At 42.5% G+C, this 6234-nt stretch overlaps 1 protein-coding gene across 1 annotated transcript in view; it reads right to left on the reverse strand.

The window, feature by feature from the left end:
* spata20 (spermatogenesis associated 20) overlaps positions 1-6234 on the reverse strand; it is a 338661-nt gene that overhangs the window by 8917 nt on the left and 323510 nt on the right. The gene's annotated exons all lie outside the window — the stretch shown is intronic.

Below are 6234 nucleotides of genomic sequence, written 5' to 3' on the forward strand. Positions count from 1 at the left end.
CACCCATGACTGCATCCCTAAGTATGGCTCCAACGCCATCATAAAATTTGCCGATGACACCACGGTGGTAGGACTGATCAGCGACAACAACGAATCAGCCTATAGGGAGGAGGTCCAGAACCTGACAACCTGTTGTGCCAATAATAACCTCTTCCTCAATTCTAAGAAGATGGAAGAAATAATTGTTGACCAGGAAGAACAGAGGGGGCAGACATACCCACATCCACATAAACGGGACTGAGGTGGAGCGCGTCTCCAACTACAAATTCCTCGGGGTACACATCTCAGAGGATCTGTCCTGGTCCCTCAATACCACCAACTTGATAAAAAAAAGGCACAGCAGCACCGTTACTTTCTGAGGAGGCTCAAGAAAGCTCACATGTCCCCCCAGATCCTGTCCAACTTTTACTGCTGTACCATCGAAAGCATCCTGACCACCTGCTTCACGGTATGGTACAGCAGCTGCACCGCAACTGACAGGAAGGCACTGCAACGGGTGGTGAAAACCGCTCAGCACATCATCGGTGCCCCGCTCCCTGCCATGGATGCCCTCCACCGAAAACAGTGTCTGAGACGGGCTGGGAAAATCATCAAGGACCCCTCTCACCCTAACCATGGACTGTTTGCCCTCCTCCCATCAGGGAGGCGGTACAGGAGCCTCAGGTCTCGCACAAGCAGGCTGAGGAACAGCTTTTTCAACAACACCATTACACTGCTGAACTCGGAGTCCCGACGCTAGCCATCCTTAGACTCTCCCACTTGTATACAGTTATCTGCCTATGTATCAGTTTTAATTCATCCACAATCCACACATTGTTAACCAGTATTTTTTTTTTTTACTTTTATTGTATGCCAACTTTGTATTTTTATTTTTACTTCTACTATCTTGCACTATGACTATGACCAGATGTTAAACTGCATTTTGTTGTATCTATACTTGTATTTGTGCAATGACAATAAAGTTGAATTGAATTGAATTGAATTGGTGACAGGAGGCAGAGGATAGTGGTGGAAGGATGATTTTAGAATTGGAATTCTCCACAAGAATTAGAACTGGAATCTTTGGCCGTGATACATATAAATGATTTGGATGTGAATGTAGGAGGTATGATTACTACTTTTGCATGTGTCATAAAAATTGGTGCTTCTGGGATAGTGAGGAAAATTGTCTTTATCCACAGCAGAATGTAGTTCAGATGAAAAACTGGGTGGAATGCTGGCAGGTGGAATTTAATTCACCAAATGCAAGGTGATCTATCCAGTAGGTTAAATTGGGCTAGGACATATACTAGGGCATTACGGAATGTTGATGAACAATAGAACCTTGGAATTCAAGTTACCTGAAAATGGCAAGAAAGTTTGATACAGTGTTGAAGGCAGCGTATGGCATAGGTCGGGGCATAGAATGTAATAGTTGGGATAGATACAAGATGCTGGACTAACTCAGGTAGCATTTCTGGAGAGAAGAAATGGGTGGCGTTTTGGGTCAAGACCCTTTTTCAGACTGAAGAAGGGTCTTGACCCGAAACGTCACCCATTCCTTTTCTTCAGAGATGTTGCTTGTCCCGCTGAGTTACTCCAGCATTTTGTGTTCTCTTTGGTGTAAACCAGCATCTGCAGTTCCTTCCTACACAAGAGTTGGGATGCTATGTTGCACCTGTACAAACATAAGTCAGATGCACGTTTGGAGTATCATGTTCAATTCTGGATGCTGCATTATGGGAAAGCTGCTGAGGGAGATTCATCGGGATATTACTTGGGTTGGAGGACCGTAGTTATGGGGAGAGAATGACAAGCTGTGCTTGTTTCCTGAAGCAAAGAAGGGAGGTGGGGAGAGTGACCTGATACAGACACATAAGATCATGAGAGGCATGGATACGTAGATAATCAAAATATTTGTCACGTGATAGGGATACCAACAACCAGAGGCTTGGGTTTAAGATGAGAAGGAAGAGATTTGAAGGCATTAGATTGGAAAATTGTTGGAAAGTTATCTGGAACATATTATCAAAGCAGATGGTGGAATAGGATACAATTATTAAATTTCACAAGCATTTATCATATATCTGAATAGCCAAGGCATAGAAGGACATAGACCTAATGCTAGCAAATGGGGTTGGTATAGATGTACACAATGGGCTGAAGTGCCTTTCTGTATTGAATCTCAATGAATAAACCTGAGTAATCGATCTAACTTTGTGACTTGCATTGGGTAAGGAAAACACAAATTGCAGATTCCATTTAAAGTTTGGTAGCACTTCCACTTATGTTTGATCATCAGAACTCTGATATCACACCTCAAAGTACTGAAATAATCTTAAATGCTTCCTGTTTTGTTTTATGACCTTGGTAATGTGTTTTTTTCAAGGAAAGGAACCAGGAATCTACAACCAGCTGCAATTACTTTCTAATCAAGAGGCAGGCACTGTAGAGCCGAAACATCAGTTTGTTCCTCTAGACTACACACGATCAAGGACATGGGAGTCGGTGCCTCTTCTAACATCAAAGCTATGTTGGCTGATAGAATCTGTAACTAAATTTGCTGTTTGTTTTAATACCATTGATACATTCAAAGGAAATAGCATTAGTGCAGGAAAGTAGTGAGGATGTTAAAGATAAACTGTAATCTTATTCACTGACAGAGCAGGCAATACCTTACCCTTGTTTCTATTTTATCTTCTGACCACAATATATTAAATAGCAAATAGAATGAAATATGTTCTTGTTTAAGTAGTAGCAATCTTTGACAGGGATCTGTTTTGCTACTCCAAAGGTTTTGCAGGGCAACGGGGAACTGCCAGGGAGTGATATTATATATAGAAATTGATTTTTTCTCGTTTAACATTGAAAGCGAAAACAAAAACAAAAACAAAAACAAGATTCAAAGCCTTACTTGAAAAAAAAAAATTCACAAATGAAACTGTTGCAGCAATGTAAAGGCAATCATGGAGGATTTACACAAAATGCTAGAATAACTCAGCAGGTCAGGCAGCATCGCTGGAGAAAAGGAATTGGTGACATTCGGGTTGAGATTCCTCTTCAGAGAAGGTCTTGACCCGAAATGTCACCTACTCCTTTCCTCTAGAGATGCTGCCTGGCCTTGAATTAATCCAGCATTTTGTGTCTATCTTTGGTGTAAACAATCATCTGTAGTTCCTTCCTACACATGGAGGATTTATCACTTTGTTTGGAATGGTGCTCATGGTTTTTAAAAGGCACGTGGAGACGTTTGACTGTGACTGTGGGATCCATTGGCGATAGGTAATAAGGTGGTGAAGGGAACAGAAAAGAAAAACCGTGGGGACCAATAAAACAAATTAAATGATCATATTAATGCACAAAATACAATGAAAATGTGCTGAACATCTTTCATCTGTGGATTTTGCTCAGGAAGAGATGGCACACAGCAGGGTTATAGCAGGGCTGCCAACATTGGATGAGAGTTGAGAGTGAGAAATTAGAGAGCGTTTGGATCTTTCTGCTTGAAATTGTGCAATCTGCTGCATACTGTAGCAAGTCTTTTAACTTAAACTTGAATGCAACATTTATGCTTCAAATTGGATTAGGTATGAATAAGGTTAGGCTAAATTACATTCCTAATTACATTCCACAGTAGAGCCAGGCTCTGGTCAACAGGTGCAGCACATGAATGACCTTAGTATATTCATGCATGGAAATCAGATTATAATTCATGCTGTTATGCATATATATAGAGAAACAAAAACATAGAAACAAGGCAAGAGGAGTCAGACTTCCATCACTGTTCTGCACAAATAAATTAATCAACCTTACCCGTTAACTATAGAAACAAGATGAAAATAATGTCACATATTTAACCGTATATGGTTGAATGATATTAAGATAGATGTAAAACATATATATGAAAACAGGCCCTTCGTCCCACCAAGTCCACACTGACCAGCAATCTACCCTGCACCAGTTGTATCCTACATGCCAGGGCCAATTTACAGAAGTCAATTATCTTACAAACCTGCACTTCTTTCGGATGTGGGAGAAACCGGAATACCCAGAGAAAACCCATCTGGTCAAAGAGAGAATGTACAAATACTGTACAGGCAGCACCCGTAGTCAGGATCAAATCTGGGTCTGTGGTGCTGTAAGGCAGCAACTCTACCGCAGCACCACCGTGCCACACCATTAAATTATTTTTTTCTGGAATATATTTATTATGGTGTCATGTCCCTCACCATCTTCCAGTCCGGCCTCAAGACCCATCTCTTCACCTCTGCCTATCCTTAGCCCCACGTGCCGTCCCTTTTCATCTGTGCATTAATTGCCTCATACTGTGTTTTGTATTGAATTCTGTATTTACTTTGTGTACTAGTCATGCCTCTACTATTTATTTTATTCCCCTTACATGTTTCCTCTACCTGCTAAATTTTTGTAAGGTGTCCTTGAGACTCTTGAAAGGCGCCCATAAATAAAATGTATTATTATTATGTCAATAAAGATGAACACATGATTCTGATTTCTGCCCTTACTTGGATAAGACACATCTCCAGTCATTGGGTTTTATGGCTGTTTTTCAACCTCTTCAGTCTGAAGGTCTCGACCCGAAACATCACCTATTCTTTCTCTCCAGAGATGCTGCCCGTCCTACTGAGTTATTCCAGCTTTTTGTGTCTATCTTCAGTTTAAACCACCATCAGTGGTTCCTTCCTACACTCTTTGTTCAGCGAAACAGGTCCCATTCTCATAATATTATTCACTTCAACTAAGTCTTTTCTTCACCTCAGTTGCTGCAGAGAATACAATCCCTGTTATCAAATCTTTCTTCAAAGTGAAAAAAAAACTCCAGCTTTGCCAACATGTTCATAAATCGCCCCTGGATCCTCTCCAGAGCAATTTCACCCTTTCTACAATGTGTCATAATTTTACAGCATGGAAAGAGGCCAATCATCCCAACTTGTCCATGCAGATCAAGATGCCCCATCTGAACTAGTACCATTTATCTGCATTTGGCCCATATCCTTTTAAACCTTGTGTGTGTCAGTGTGTGTTAGAGAGTGTAAATGTCAGTGAAGCGGCGACTACACCGGGAGTGAGCAGAGACTTGGCGATGTCAAGGGAGCATTTCCCTCTCTCCCGCCCTGGGAATGCGGGCCGACCCTGGTGCTCTGTGTCCAGCTGGGGTCCGGGGGAGGTGAGGGTGACCCGGGGGTCCGGGCAAGGTGAGGGTCAATGACCCGGCGGTGGGACATCTGAGCAGAGCCTTACCCCGAGATTCGTCCCCGCAGCTCTGGAGGTGGCATCGACGTCCCCACTCACCCGGTCCTCCAGGCTCCGGGTTAAAACTTCATGTGGTGTGGACAGAGTGGCCGATGGACACAGAGCCACTGGAGGTGAGGATGGGAGGTGTGAGCGGTGCCTCGTGGGGGTGAGGTTGGGGGGGGTGGGTGGGGTCGGTGTTGAGACCACCGCCCTGTCTCACCTATCACACCATCTGCATGGGAATGTGAATGCGGGTGAGGCAGCATCTATGGAGCGATAGACAAAAATCCTGGAGAAATGCTTGAGTCTGAAGACGGGTCAAACTCAGACATAGATGCTGCCTCATCCACTGAGTTTTTCCAGCATTTTTGTCTACATTGCCATTTTAAATAGTGTGCGATGGGATTAAGCCAATCAAATTGTTCTTTCTTTACGGGAAACCCGCCGACAGAAAACTATTCTCATTGGTGAGTGTGGAGGAGTGATTTTATTTATTTACTTATATATTTAAAAAAATATTTATTTGAGCGTGAGAATGTGAGAATTTCATGAAATAACCATATATAACAATTACAGCACGGAAACAGGCCATCTCGGCCCTACAAGTTTGTGCCGAACAATTATTTTCCCTTAGTCCCACCTGTCTGCACTCATATCATAACCCTCCATTCCCTTCTCATCCATATGCCTATCCAATTTATTTTTAAATGATACCAACAAACCTGCCTCCACCACTTCCACTGTAAGCTCATTCCACACCGCTACCACTCTCTGAGTAAAGAAGTTCCCCCTCATGTTACCCCTAAACTTCTGTCCCTTAATTCTGAAGTCATGTCCTCTTGTTTGAATCTTCCCTATTCTCAAATGGAAAAGCTTGTCCACGTCAACTCTGTCTATCCCTCTCATCATTTTAAAGACCTCTATCAAGTCCCCCCTTAACCTTCTGCGCTCCAGAGAGTAAAGACCTAACTTATTAAACCTTTCTCTGTAACTTAGTTGTTG

The sequence above is a fragment of the Leucoraja erinacea genome, chromosome 23, assembly GCF_028641065.1.
Source record: "Leucoraja erinacea ecotype New England chromosome 23, Leri_hhj_1, whole genome shotgun sequence".
Classification (NCBI taxonomy): Eukaryota; Metazoa; Chordata; class Chondrichthyes; order Rajiformes; family Rajidae; genus Leucoraja; species Leucoraja erinaceus.